Raw genomic sequence first — 14,395 nt, 5'->3', positions numbered from 1 at the left:
AGGTCCTTAAGTTGCCACACCACAGACCTACTACTGCTCAATGGTAGCGACTTTTCTGTAAGTCGTGGGCAATAGGAGCTGTAGACTCTGTCCCCAGATATGTGACCCTGGGCAAGTTAGCTCGGGTCTTTGAGACATTGTTCCTAGGAGCAGATTTTCCCTTGGGGATGTCCAGGCGTCGGGTGTGTGGACCACCTTCCGGCTGCCCTCTTCCGCTAGGACGTGGGGTTCCAGGCTCTCCGAGTGCATCCAAAGGCTCAACTCCTGGAGCTGCTGGAGCGTACAGTGACAGTCACAACAGGCATGCGCGACCGATAGACGTTGTGGTGTGGCTCGTGCAGTACTGCCGGCGGCCTGGGGCGTCGTTGCAGAGCCTGCGCTCCAGGCTCCTAGCTGTAGAGTTCCATCAGCTACTTAACCAGCCCTACTGCCCACTGCTGCGCGGATCCGAGCCTGAGACCCCTCTGTCTCTTCTGCTTGGAAGAGCTCGCGTGGCACTCCTCAGATCTAGGTTGGCATGCTATCCAAAGAGCATGCGATGAGCTCTCAGTGCCAGTTTCTGTTAGACTGGAGCTGCCGCCTCTGGGCTGTCACCTCCTCGAAGATAAGCTCTGTTTTTATTCCGGGAAGCCCTAGAATCTCTCTTGGTGATCGACATAGTGGGTTTCCGGGCTTCCCAGAGCCATCCGCATTCTTTAGAACAAGGATATGTGAAACATGGTGCATGATACGGGCCCTCCTTGGATAGGGTGTAGGTCCAGAAGGCAAGGAGAGTGCACGCAAGGATAATGATGGTCGTGGTATTTATAGAAACTCAGTGAAATCTGTGCACAGCATGGGCCTTAGACAGCACAGTCACGTGTGGCTAGGGCTTTAGAGATGCAGAAGCTGGGCGGAGTATAGGGAGTTGTAAGGGAGGGGGGCGGCACCCAGGGCCAGGGATGTAGGAAGATCTAGGCTCATCCCCAGGCTTCCTCTCACTGGTCATCAATCCTGCAGCCAGAGTGGTCCTTCTACAGAGCTAACAGGCTAAATCAGTCTTCTGCCTACCCGTTGGTCCAGGACCCTGCAGTTTTAGGGATGGGCCCACCGAGCCTTTTAAGTCAGTTCCTACTCTGCTCTCCGGTAAGTTCGCTTTCTTGCTGACTCCTCTCTGCACTACTGCGCACCAGACTTACGCTCCTATTACCCGGCCCCACAGGCCTCTGACAGGCTTTACTTTTGCCCTTCCAACCCTAACATCACCTTCTCAGAGGCTTTGCTAGACCATCATCCTGCCCTGCCCCCACCTTCCCATCCCGTGTTCCATGTTATTCATGAGTGTAACTGCTCACTTTCCTGTTCTTTTTTTCTCTTCTACAAAATAAACCACCACCGGTGTTTAATCTTAGAGGCCCAATGCCTGGGTAGGAAAGCCTGGGACTTCTTAGGATCCTAAAACTTGAGTTGCCCTTTATAAATTGGAAAAAAAATGTGGTTTGAGGCACCAAAGCACGCTCATGTTTGGTTCCAAGTCAGAACCTGACCTCCAAGCTGGTTCTGTCATCTGAGAGTTTCTTGTCTGAGGAAATTGAGGGAAAAAAACATTTTTCTCCCTCAGGTTGTGGTGAGGGTGAGATGGGGGAAACATTTGTAGAAAATAAGGGAGCGGGGTTGGGGATTTAGCTCAGTGGTAGAGCGCTTGCCAAGGAAGCGCAAGGCCCTGGGTTCGAACCCCAGCTCCGAAAAAAAGAACCAAAAAAAAAAAAAAAAAAAAAAGAAAAGAAAATAAGGGAGCTGGTATTGAGAGCTGACTATGGTCCCAATACTGCCTGACTGTAGGAACCAACACTGCCCAGATCTTGATTGTTTAAAAAGACAAAGGTTTATTTTTCCATCTACGCTCCCTGACCACCGTGATTGGCCGAAGATGCTGCTTGTTCACCTTTCATCCAGCGACAGGGCTGACGAAGCAGCCAGTGGTTGATGTGTAGCCAGCTGTTGCCTTAACTGAGTATCGACTCAAAACCTTTCAAATCACAAAGTACAAATGCCTTCTCACCTTCAATTGGCCACTGCCAGTCACGTGACCACACAGTCTGTAAGGGGTGGAGTATATGTTGAGCATTCCCACAGTGTCTCTCCGTGATTACTGTGAGACATTGCACAAACCGGTGCAAAACTCAAGGAAGCTGAGTGTTCACAGATACCTAACCTGGAGGTTTTGTGGGCTCCCTTCTTTCTTGGCTGTAGTCTAATTCTTCTACCCTGTGACTGCAGAATGTATGTGTTGGTGAACAGGTCCTTCGGTGCTTCCCTGTTTTCTCTGAACAGTATATGCACAGTGCTAGATATTCCTGGATAGTAGGAGATCTAAGGCCAAAATCACATTTATTTTGCTCAACTTTCCTGTGCCAAACTCCTAGTACAATGGCTGGGGTGTTATTTATTGAACCTTTTGTGGACTGTCCTGCAAGTATACTTCATGGCACTAGAATTTATCTTTTCGTTTATTGGAAGCCCCCTAGGTAACTGTCGCTGTGATAAAACACCAAGACCAAAGTAACTTGGGAGGAAAGGGCTTATTTGGCTTACACTTCCACATCACTGTCTATCACTGAAGGAAGTCAGGACAGAAACCCAAACAGGGCAGGAACCTGGAGGCAGGAACTGATGCAGAGGCCATGGAGGAGTGCTGCTTCTTGGCTTGTTTTGCTCAGCTTGCTTTCTTATCGAACCCAGGACCACCAGCCCAGGGGTGGACCTCTAGCTTCTGTCAAGTTGACATACAGACTAGCCAACACAACCTATTTGGGCCATTCATTTATTTAACAGAGCCCAGGAGGGTGGGCGCATTGTCTCTTCAGTAGTAGGCTAGTGAAAGCTCTGGAGGAGAAACTAAGATTGAAGACCTTGGTGGCCTGGGGCTCTCACTTCCGGTTCCTAAGCTGAGAATGTTAACTTCTTGTGCAAAGCAGTTCCTAGGAATATGAGATTCAGATAAGGGGAAGTCAGAGGCTGGAGATGTAGTGGAGGAGAAGAAAACCTCCACAGGGAACGGAGAGATGTTCTATGCTAAGTTCCCGTGTTTGATGGTCCCAGACTTTTTAGCATAAACTTCATTTAAGAGTTTATCAGTTTTGTCCTGATAAAACTTAATGTCTGTGATTGTGTTGGGAGCTACCAAGTGTCAGTGACTGCACTCCTCTTCTTCCCTAATGGAACCCCATAGCTAGCTAATTTTGAAAACCCTTTGTATGAGAACAGGTGGCCAAAAGTGGGAAGTACCAAGGCAAGGAGATTCACTACTGTTTTCTAGGGACTTAGAGACAGGAGTGTTAACAGTGAGGCAGAAGGAGATGCTTCATATGCTAATATACACTAAAGCCCACCCCCCTGGCATCCTCCGCCCTTCTAAAGACAATTAACTGTTTAGCAGCTAGTTAAAAAACTGCCAGGGGCTCACAGAGGCTCACAGAGACTGAGCTGACAATCGGGGAGTCAGTATAAGTCTGATCTAGGTCCTTTGCATAGATGTTATGATCCTGTAGCCTGGTGTTCTTTCGGGACCACTAGCAGTGGGAGTGGGGGGGCTGTCTCTGATTCTTTTACCTGCTTTTGGGACCCTCCTACGGGGTTGCCTTGTCCAGCCTTGATGATGAGGGCAAGGGCCTAGTCCTATTGCAACTTCTTATGCCATGTTTGGTTGATATCCCTTGGAGGCCTGATCTTTTCTGAAGGGAAATGGAAAAGGAGCGGTTCTCGGGGAGAGGGAAGGTAGGTAGGAGGAGAGGCTGGGAGGAGAGGAGGGAAGGGAAACTGTAATATAAGGGATATAATATAAAAAGAAACATAAAAAGAAACAAACAGCTCTGGGTGTCACAAACTGCTGTATTGTTTCAAGGACTTTGTTTATAGAGTGCCTGGTGGGCGGGCAACAGGTAATGATGCTCACAAACAAGATGGCTGTAGTCACATCAAGCTGCATTCTCACCTTGGGTGTAAGGGTACCAGCACCCTTTGAAATACTACAAATTATCAACAGTTTGCCCATCAGCCCAGTAAACAATCAGTTTCAGGGAATGCTGGAAACAATCTGCTGGGCCTTCCTCTAGATCTGTATCTCTTCATTCCTGGAGCCTGCTCCAGTCTCACGCTTAGCACACAGCTTCTCAGAACAAGAGACTAAATGCCGGTTTTGCTTGACACGAGGCATGATTACGTCACTCAGGTCTCGTGAGTAGGTAGTGAACGGAGAGGGTCCTGCGTGGGATGGACACCCATTGTTTTGTTCCTTTCTCCATTTTGTTGCCTTGGTTGAAGGGATGCAGAGGTAGGTGACAGCTGGATCTGGAACAGCCACCATAGACTGTGATGTGCCATCTCAGTTGGTGAGGATGGCAGAGCTACAGGGTAGAAGGTGCTGGAGGCCTCCTGCTAACCACGGAGTTACTATAATGTAGGTTAACTGTCGCTTGTGCACTGGGGACATAAACTGCTATTTGGTGTAAAGTTGTGAACAAGGGACTCCATATGTTCACTTTGCATAAACCTCTGAAATGTGTATACCTATTCACGACTGGAGATATATTTTCAGCATGGATTGAATTATTTTTTCCTCATTAAGGTTGCACTAATCGAGAGGTTTTGATGATGTCAGGAGACAATGTAACTGCTACCAAGAGTAGACATTGCTGCTGCGTTTGCACAGGAAAGGGTTGGGAGTGCAAACCTGTCATGTCAAGACCCTGGGGTATGAAGGTTTGTGTAAGCTCAATCCAGGGAGTAGCACTATTAGAGGGTGTGGCCTTGTTGGAGGAGATGTGGCCTTGTTGGAGTAAGTGTGTCACTGGGTGTGGGCTTTAAGACCTTCATCCTAGCCTTCAGATGAAGATGTAGAACTCTCAGCTCCTCCTGCACAATGCCTGCCTGGATGCTGCCATGTTCACTTCTTGATGATAATGGACTGAACCTCTGAACCTGTAAACCAGCCCCAATTAAATGATGTCCTTATAAGAGTTGCTTTGGTCATGGTGTCTGTTCACAGCAGGTAAAACCCTAACCAAGACAAGAAGGCCTATCAGAATCCAGATGCAGTGGACACCACTAAATTCTAACTTTATGGTATCTTTGCTGTCGGGCTTAGAATGAAGCACCCTGTCTAGATTTTACAAATTCCCTAACATCGTTGCTGGTTTGTACAGCTGTAGTATCGGTTAAGACAGTGCCACTAACAAAACACAGAAAACAACAAATCCAGTTGTTTAATGAATGAGCCTATCTGTTAGGAGCCTGTTGACAGGGGAACCCAGCAGGGACTAGCTAGAGATATGAGGCCACCACTCCGTTCCAGGTTGGTTTGTCCTTGTGATCTATTATCTTTGGTGTAGCAGTACTGTCCTCAGGCTTGTGGCAGCAGCCCTGCCTTCTCATCCAGCTAAAGAGTAGAGCTCTATTCTTCCCTTGTACAAATAGCTCTTGGTAGGGAGGGAGATTTGCTAGACACCTTCTAAGTGCTTTCTCCTCCTAGGTCACCAAACAGCATGGTGTGATTGGTCTTCAGTTAGGAGCAGAGCTGGTATCATGTGCTAGAGCCTGGTGTATCCCACCATGCTCCATACACTGTCTTCAAGCTTCTCGGCTTCCTGATTAGAAACATTACGACCAACCATCTCATGTTCCCTACCCCCATGGTTTCTCTGCCATGATGGACTATACTCCTTGAACCACAAGCACAAACCTTTCTTCTGGAAGTTGCTTTTTGCCACACACGTGGTCCTTGTGATGAGCAAAGTAACCAAAACATCGCTGTATTCTTCCTACTTCAGTAACTACAATTTTAATTTCATACAGTTTGATATGGACTAACTTTTCAGAGGTAGAAATGGTAAGAGGATACATATATTTTAATTTTAGTGAATTCATCAGATTAATTTCCATATAGTTACAGTAATTCTAATGTCTACTGTTAGGACAAACTTACACAACCTACCTAATCTCACCCAACCCCCACTCCCCAACCCATCCCTTGAACTTCTTGATACTTGTTGGGTGAACACCAGTAGAGCCATTGCTACTGTAACCCACATGTCTTTGATCACCCTGAATCTGACTTTGCTGCTTTTGTCCAGGAACAACAAACTGGTGTCTTTTACCCTTAGATTAGCTTTTATCCAGGCTTGTGTCACTGGTTCTTTATAGAAGCTACCCATGTGTCTTATGGTTTTCATTGCTAAGAACAGATACCATGATCAAGGCAACTATTATGAAGGACAACATTTAATTGGGGCTGGCTTACAGTTTCAGAGGTTCAGTCCATTATCATCATGGCAGAAAGCATGGCATCATGCAGGAAGACTCGGTGCTGGAGGAGCCAAGAGTTCTACATCTTGATCCTAAGGCAGCCAAGAGAGTGTTTTCGGCAGGCAGTCAGGAGGAGGGCCAGACTTGGGCGTATATATGAGACCTCAAAGCCCTGACTCTGCAGTGGCACACTTCCTCTAACAACGCTATACCACCTCCAATAAGGCCATGCCTCATGGACCAAGCATATTCAAACCACCACACTGTGTGTGTGTGTGTGTGTGTGTGTGTGTGTGTGTGTGTGTGAGAGAGAGAGAGAGAGGGGGGGGCACATGGACCACTCATCTCACATTTATGCTTCACATGTTCCCTACAATGTGCTCTTTGTGTTCTGACTATGCCTGTTGTCTCTTATGTTGACTTTCAAACATTCACTTTTTGAATGTCCTGTCTTGCTTGAAATGTCTCCTGCAGCACACACACCACTGACACAAATGCCAGAGGCAGGCTAGAGATATGGTTAAGAGCACTGACTACTCTTCCAGAGGTCCTGAGTTCAAATCCCAAGTAACCACAGGGTGGCTCACAACCATCTGTAATGAGATTTGATGCCCTCTTCTGGTGTGTTTGAAGACTACAGTGTACTTATATATAATAAATAACTCTTCAACAAACAAACAAAAAAATGTCACAGGCATTTCCAGGAAAGGAACATTTTCTCAGGCTTCTTCTTCACCTACCATCCAACTCCCCTCCCCTCTTATCTTCCCTGGTTCTGGGGATCGAACCTAGGATCTTAGTGCTCTATCATTCAGCCATACCTCCATTTCCTATTGCTATATATTTTAAGTAATCATATATATATTATATGTATACATATATACATATAAGCATTATATATGTATATATTTGATTACATATGTATATATGATACTACAAAGCTATTTTATATAGATGGAAGGAAAGCTGTCTTCTCTTCCCCATCTTTGATAGTCAGTCATTCCAGACATGTTTATTTAAATTAAACCTCCCCTCCCTCTGACATGCAGTACTCAGTATTCTTTCTCACTCTTCAGTTTCCTGCTTGTGGATTTTCTACTACTTTTTAGTTATAGTGGCTTTGTTTTTCTTTTAAACTTGTTCTAAGACAGGCAGAGTAGCATGTCTTTAATCCCAGGAAGCAGAAGCAAGTGGATCTCTGTGAGTTCCAGGCCAGCCTGATTTACAGAGTGAGTTTCAGGACAGCCAGAGCTACAGAGTGAGACCCTGTTTTAAAAAAGAAAGTTCTAAGATAGCATTGGCTTGTTCCCCATTTGCCAATGGCCTCTTCTATACCACCATTTTTCTTGGAGATCCTGGACATTTATTCTCTATAGGAAACATGTTTTTAACCTCTCAAGACGGGGGCTAAAGGGCCGCTGATTTGATCTGGCATCTTCTTTAATTATTGCTGGGTCTCTTTATCAGTCAGTTTTAATTCTCAGCAAGGTGGGAACGCAGCTGGCAAGGACACTGCTGAAGATGGGCAGGTTGTCCTAGTGCTTGGGGCAAGTGTCAGGCCGAGGGGGCTGCAGGACAGCAGAGAATCCATCTGTCTCTAAACTATAAAGTATGACATGTCCAGCTCCAGTCCTTTCGTCTCTAAGCAGCCCTGTGCCTACGTGTCAACGCTACCTGCAGACTCTCCCTTCTAAATATTCATTCTTTGCAGTGTTTTTGGTGCTGCCCTGGTTGGAAGCAGGTAGCCATTTCTCCCCTTTGCTGCTGAGCCCTAGCCTGAGATGGCTTACCTGCTACTTTATTCAAGGTCTCCTAAGTGACTTCTCCTGAGAGTCATCTCTGAAAGGCTCAAGTCTGCTTGTGTCTGCATCCCTGCAGGAGTCTCCTACCCTACTAAAATCAGAGTCTTCACAGTGACTGCAAATTTCCACATGACCTGGTTCATGTCACCTTTCTGATCTTTCTTTTACCCTCCTGCCTCCTATCCATTCATTTAATATTTATGTAGTGCCTACTATGTGCCAAGGACCCACTGAGACACGTGGACTTTTCTAGAATCAATCATGATTATCCTCCTCAGACTTGTGTTCTGTGTAGGAAAGCCACAGAATGTACACTAGACAAATCATTCATAGTGTTGGAAGTTGTGGACCACTGCCTCCTGGCTGTGTGGGATTCAGGGACATCTCATACACTAGACTTCAGTACTGAAACTGGAAAGAGTCTGAGGCAAGCTGGGATAAGTAAGTCACCCTAGAAAAGGTGTGTCACCGAGAACGAAAAAGGAGAGAAGAGAAAGGGGCAGTAAGACTGTATGCAGATGGGGCTGAGGATTTAGCTCAGTGGTAGAGCGTTTGCCTAGCAAGGGCAAGGCCCTGGGTTCGGTCCTCAGCTCCGGAAAAAAAAAAACAAAAAAAACAAAACAACAACAACAAAAAAAACCCAAAGACTGTATGCAGATGTGTGTATGTGCATGCGGGGGTATGTGTGCATGTATGTGTGTGTATGTGAGAGAGGAGGAGATGTAGAACATCTGGACAGGTGAGAGAAGGCTCACGTCCTGTTCTCTAGGTTGCTGTGTGAGTTTGTTCGGCATGCATCTGCCTCAGGTTATTACATCCTTCACTTAGCTCTTCTCTGACTGAACTGCTCTTGCTCCTAGAACTGACGTGTCTGCTCTGTCTTCTGGTCTCTAGATGTGTCTCTGCTATGGCTGGGCGTGGAATTTAATACTCATTGTCATGTATTAAGAAGTTAGACATAACAACAATGCCAAGCAACCAGAGCTTCCAGGGACTAAGCCACTACCCAAAGACTATACATGGACTGACCCTGGACTCTGACCTCATAGGTAGCAATGAATATCCTAGTAAGAGCACCAGTGGAAGAGGAAGCCCTGGGTCCTGCTAAGACTGAACCCCCAGTGAACTAGACTGTCGGGGGGAGGGCGGCAATGGGGGGAGGGTGGGGAGGGGAAGACCCATAAGGAAGGGGAGGGGGGAGGAGTTAGGGGGATGTCGGCCTGGAAACCAGGAAAAGGAATAACAATTGAAATGTAGATAAGAAATACCCAAGTTAATGAAGATGGAGGGAAAAAAAAGAAGTTAGACATATACCTATGATGTTTAAAAGTGGCAGTGCTGGGAGGCATTTCAAGTTAGACAAGGTCATTAGGGTGCTGTGATGGCCATTCTTGGTTATCAAGTCTACTTCTGGAATTAACTAAAACCCAAGCAGCTAGGTACACCTCGGAGGATTTTTATTTTTATTTTTAAATAAAATCATTTGAAGTGGGTAGACCCACTTTTCATCTGAATCTTTAGAGTTGCAAGATCTTCAATCTGGGAGCCTATGTAAGGGATGGATGTGCTTGCTCCTTGCTCTCATTCTTGTTCTCACAGGCACTGGGGCAACTTCCTCAGGATTCCGGTGTGTAATCAAGACCAGCTGAGCTGTCAGCCTGAAAACCTACTGGATTCTTGGAACTCCCTTTAGGAGACAGCCATCGTTGGACTAGTTGGACAGCAACCTATAAGTCATTCTAATAAATCCCCTTTATGGACGTACAGTAATCCTTTCTGTTTTGCCAGTCTGGAGCAGCAGTTCTGAATCTGTGCGTCACAACCCTTTTGGGAGGTCAATCTTTTCACAGAGTTGTTTCCTAGATATTCTACATATCAGATATCTACACCATGATTCGTAACAGTAGCAAAATGACAGTTGTGAAGTAGCAACAAAATAATTTTATGATTGGGGTCATTAGGAAGGTTGAGAACCATTGCTCTAGAGGACCCTAACTAATATAGGCATGTCACCGTGACTGCATCCTGGTGGCAACCTAAGAGGGAAATCCAAACGTGAGCCCTCAGGATTCCCGTTTTTGTAGCCTGACTTGTCACACACCCTGCGGCTTTTCTGCTTTCTGGTCAGAGCTCTCCCATTGTCTTCATTTTTGTAGCCAAAGGTTTGTCAATTTTGTTATTAGAAACAATTTGGTTTTACTAATTTTCCCGTTGTTTTCATGGTTTGTGTTCCTGAATAAGTCTTCTGCTCTCTGGTTAGGTTTGTCCTCTTACTGTGAGTGGCTCAGCTGTTGATTTTCTTTCGAATGCTAGCCTTTCTTTCTGTTTCTGTATCCTTCCCTCTCCCTGCTCCGTTGGACATACCCTACAACTTGAGCCCGGCCATCTTTGTTTTCATCTGCTCTCAGCTTAGTTTCCCAATTCTCATTGATTCACTTCTTCTTTGATCCATAGCTGAGCCATTGAGCCAACCCTGAGTCTAGGGGAGGATCAGGAAAACGTGGGTTATGCATGCTGTGACATTCTTTTCAGTCACAAGGAGAGTCACATCATTTACAGGAAAATTGATGCAACTGGGGACAACCGCAGTAGCAAACTAAGCCAGTCTCAGAACGAAAAGCCAGTAACTTCCCTGTGGTTTGTTGACCCTAGATCTTAAATGGTAACATAAAGTCACCTATTTTTATGTTAATGAAAGTAGAAAAGAAGCTGTCCAGAATGGGGTGGGGAGGTGGGGGGGGGAGGTTGGGGGCAGGAGGTGGGGGCGGGGAGGTGGGGGTAGTGCTACCTGGAGGTAGAAGGAGAAGGGCAGAGCAGGGTTGGGGTGGTATGTGCTCTGTACACAATACCTGTAAGCAAATAAAAATAATAATTTGAAAACAATCTAAACTTACTTCGAAGGGCAAGTTGCTTAATTGTCATGTGTCTGTGGATTTCTTGTTTTTCTTTTACTATTAATTTCTAGACCCGTCCCGTTGCAGCCGGAGAGGAAATTCCATATGATTTTGTTCTTGTTGGAACTTGCTTTGTGGCCTCGTGTATGACCTAGCCTAGAGTGCACTTCACGTGTGCTTGAGGGAAGAGCACATGCTTTGTGGCTGTTGGATGGCATGTTCTTACGTGCCTGGTGGAGCTCTCAGGTGTGGAGTTCAAGCAGGGGGTGGGGGACAGTGAGGCTGTCATTTTGGGTAAGAGATTATTAGAAGAGTTATTGATATAGTAGATAGATGGGCAGAGCTCAGGGCCCATGAGGCTGTGTGTGTGTGTGTGTGTGTGTGTGTGTGTGTGTGTGTGTGTTTGTCTGTGTGGTGTGTGTCTGTGTGTGTGTGTTTGGAGGGAGGGGGTCCTTCTTAGAGGTCTTTGGGGAAGGGTTTACACCAGGTGGTTGATGGGTAATCCAGGCTGTCTCTAACTCCTGGAGACAATGGTAATGGAGGGGCTCTGATTTATTTGTTCATCTAGTTATGATTGTTATTATATTAGCCTCATTAGAAGATGTACAGCTGTCTCCCTTTTCTTCTTGGTATTGTTTGTTTTAAATCAATAGGGTCTATCTTGGTCCAGAGTAGAGCTTTTGTGGCAAAGCCCCCATCCCCCTTAAATGTCTACATTTCTTCTGCTATTTGTTCTGACTGTGAAATTACTGGTTTCCACTTCTTTAGTTTAACTGTGTTTCTGACACTCCTGTCTCATGTCATCAGCATCTATGGAGTCTGCTGTGCTGTGTCTTCTGTTCTGTTGGTAGTTTCTAGATTTGTTTGCTTATTTATTTGGAAAGGAATCCCAGCATTTAGGGTAATAAGACTCCTTTGGCCTCATTATTTTAAAATTTATTTAATTCTGCTCATTATTAAATCTTTTCCTTTGAGCTTAATTCATTCTTTCTTCATAGTTTGTGGTAAGAAGCATGACACTTAATAGTTGGGTGCTTTTTGCTAGTATGTGCAGTTAAAGCTATAAAGCTATATATTTCTCTCCTCCTCCTCCTCCTCCCTCCTCCCTCCTCCCCCTCCCTCCCCCTCCCTCCTCCCTCCCTCCTTCCTTCCTTCCTTCCTTCCTTCCTTCCTTCCTTCCTTCCTTCCTCCTCCTCCCCCCCTTCTTCTTTTTTAATATGGTGCCTCACACATTTGCAAGTCATCCTTGTACAAAGTCCGTGCTAATCTTCTTTGTCTCATTCCAGTTCTGGACTTTGTCCTCCCAAAGTGAACACAGCTACAAATTCTTGTATCTTTCTGTTAAGGGGTTGTTACATCCCTTAAATTTTGGAGTGTAACATTTGCTACACTGTGACATATTTTAATGTTCCTTTATATTTTTCTTAACTGTGAGTAAAAAAGATATATACTGCTTTATAAAATAAAGTTGAAGAATTTTATAGATACATTGCTATTGGCTTCTAATTTAAGTCCCCCCCCTCCAACTCAAACCAGAGAAAATAATTTGTTTTTGTTCGTTTTGTGTTTTGAAGTATTTTTAAATATACCGAGATTGCTTTAGGACCCAGGAGACGATCCTTCTTGGTGACAGGTCTGTGTGGGCCAGGACAGTATCTGTACTGGGCATCTGTTTCATGAACGAGTTGGTAAATGCCAGTTAGACCTCACTGGAAGATAGAGATGGACACAGTTCCTCTGAGCTTACTCACTTTCGCCGTCTCACCCAATTGTCTTGTGTGTTACCATTTCCTTATGATTTTGTCTATTTTTTCTTTTCCATGTTGTCTGTTTTGCATTCCAAATGTCTGCTGATTTGAGCAGCGTCCCGATTCTCCCTGAACCGTCTAGCCTCTCCAGGGATATTCAGTATACTTCTCTGCATCCTCTTCCCCACCATCCTGGGCCTCTCTCTTATTGCCCCCCACCCCCCCCTGTTTTGCAGCTTTTCTTTCACAGTGGAAGCTCTCTCCCATGTGTGGGGCCCTTCATATTTAAAGAACAAGGCTTCAGAAGGTAGACTGAAGCCAGTCTGCATGCCTGGGATTTCCCTGTAGCCCAGTGAGAGGGATCTGGTTCTGCTGCCACTGACGAGCTGTGTCAGGACTTAGAATTTTGTTTTTGTTGTTTGTTTGTTTTTTTGTTTGCTTTTAACTACAGGTTGGGGCCCCAGACTTTGGGAAGAAGGAGAACTTTTACTAAGCCCCACTGTCCAGCATGGCACTCACCCCACAGTTGCAGCTGAACCTTACAGGTCTAATTTGATGTGTTCCCTGAAGGGCTTTCTCTCAGTGGCTACCACAGCTCGGTTGGCCGAGTTAAGCTCTAACCCTGACTGAAGAAGTGTTGGTTTTAATAGGTTCTTAGGATTGCATATAAAATCTGTCTACCCTTACCCGTTTACCTTCATTTAATGGCAAGTCATTATGTCAAACTCTCCAGTTTTTCCCGACTTTTGTTTTGGAAGTCAGCTTGGGTTTTCCTTGCATTTGCTTCTGCTAGGCCAGTGGTTCTCAACCTGTGGGTCATGACCCCTTTGTGGAGGGGGTTGCTAATGACTCTTCCACAGGGATCACAATCAGATATCCTGCATATTAGATATTTACATTATGAATAATAGCAGTAGAAAAATTATAGTCATGAAGTAGTAATGAAATAATTTTATGATTGGGAGTGACAACAGCATGAGGAACTATATTCAATGGGGCAGCATAGGTGGGCTAGGCTAACAATAATGACTCGGCTGCCCAGTTCGGATAGCCCCACACTCAGCAAGGCTGCATGGCCTAACTTTCAGGCCTGGAGTTTTCTTCTTTGAGTTGTTTATGCCCTTTGTATACAAATGTCATGTTGTTTAATTGCCTTTTGGCTTTGCCTGACTTTTGCAAACATTTGCAATTTTGATGTAATGAATCTATCAATCTTTCCCTTTATGATTTATGTTTTCATCTTGCTTAAGAGCACCTTCTCTATCCCAAAGTCATAAAAATTATTAGATGAGAACACAGGACTCAATTCTGACTTTCCTTGCAGCTATTTGATTTATTCAGAACATATTTTGTTATGACTTGAAGGAGAGACATAATTACTGTTTTTTTTTTCCCCCTTCTGGTCAGAGAGCCAGTTTCCCTAGAACTATTTAATGACTACCTGCTCCTTCTCTGAGGATGCTGCCTCTGGTGGCTTCATCTAACCCCTCCCAACATGTGGTCATTGTTTGACCCCCTAAAGCCTAGATCTTAGGATACAAGGTCACCACATGGACTAAGCACTTTCCCTATTCTAGGAGTTCCCTTCAAGACTCTTCAAGTTCAAGTCTGAACATCTCTGCAAAATTTTCCCTGGCTACACCTCCCAAAGAGTCTACTCCCTCCAACC

The 14,395-nt window shown here is 45.2% G+C and overlaps 1 long non-coding RNA gene and 1 other non-coding gene across 3 annotated transcripts in view; one reads left to right on the top strand and one right to left on the bottom strand.

The window, feature by feature from the left end:
* LOC116912383 overlaps nucleotides 1-14,395 on the top strand; it is a 54,578-nt gene that overhangs the window by 3,315 nt on the left and 36,868 nt on the right. The window lies entirely within an intron of this gene.
* On the bottom strand, nucleotides 12,190-12,292 carry LOC116912928. Its single transcript, XR_004389499.1, has one exon. It is a non-coding gene; the product is annotated as a U6 spliceosomal RNA (small nuclear RNA).

Source organism: Rattus rattus, chromosome 11, assembly GCF_011064425.1.
Source record: "Rattus rattus isolate New Zealand chromosome 11, Rrattus_CSIRO_v1, whole genome shotgun sequence".
NCBI classification, from domain to species: Eukaryota; Metazoa; Chordata; class Mammalia; order Rodentia; family Muridae; genus Rattus; species Rattus rattus.
The sequence above is the reverse complement of the archived record's forward strand: the minus strand, read 5'-3'. Positions and strand labels throughout refer to the sequence as shown.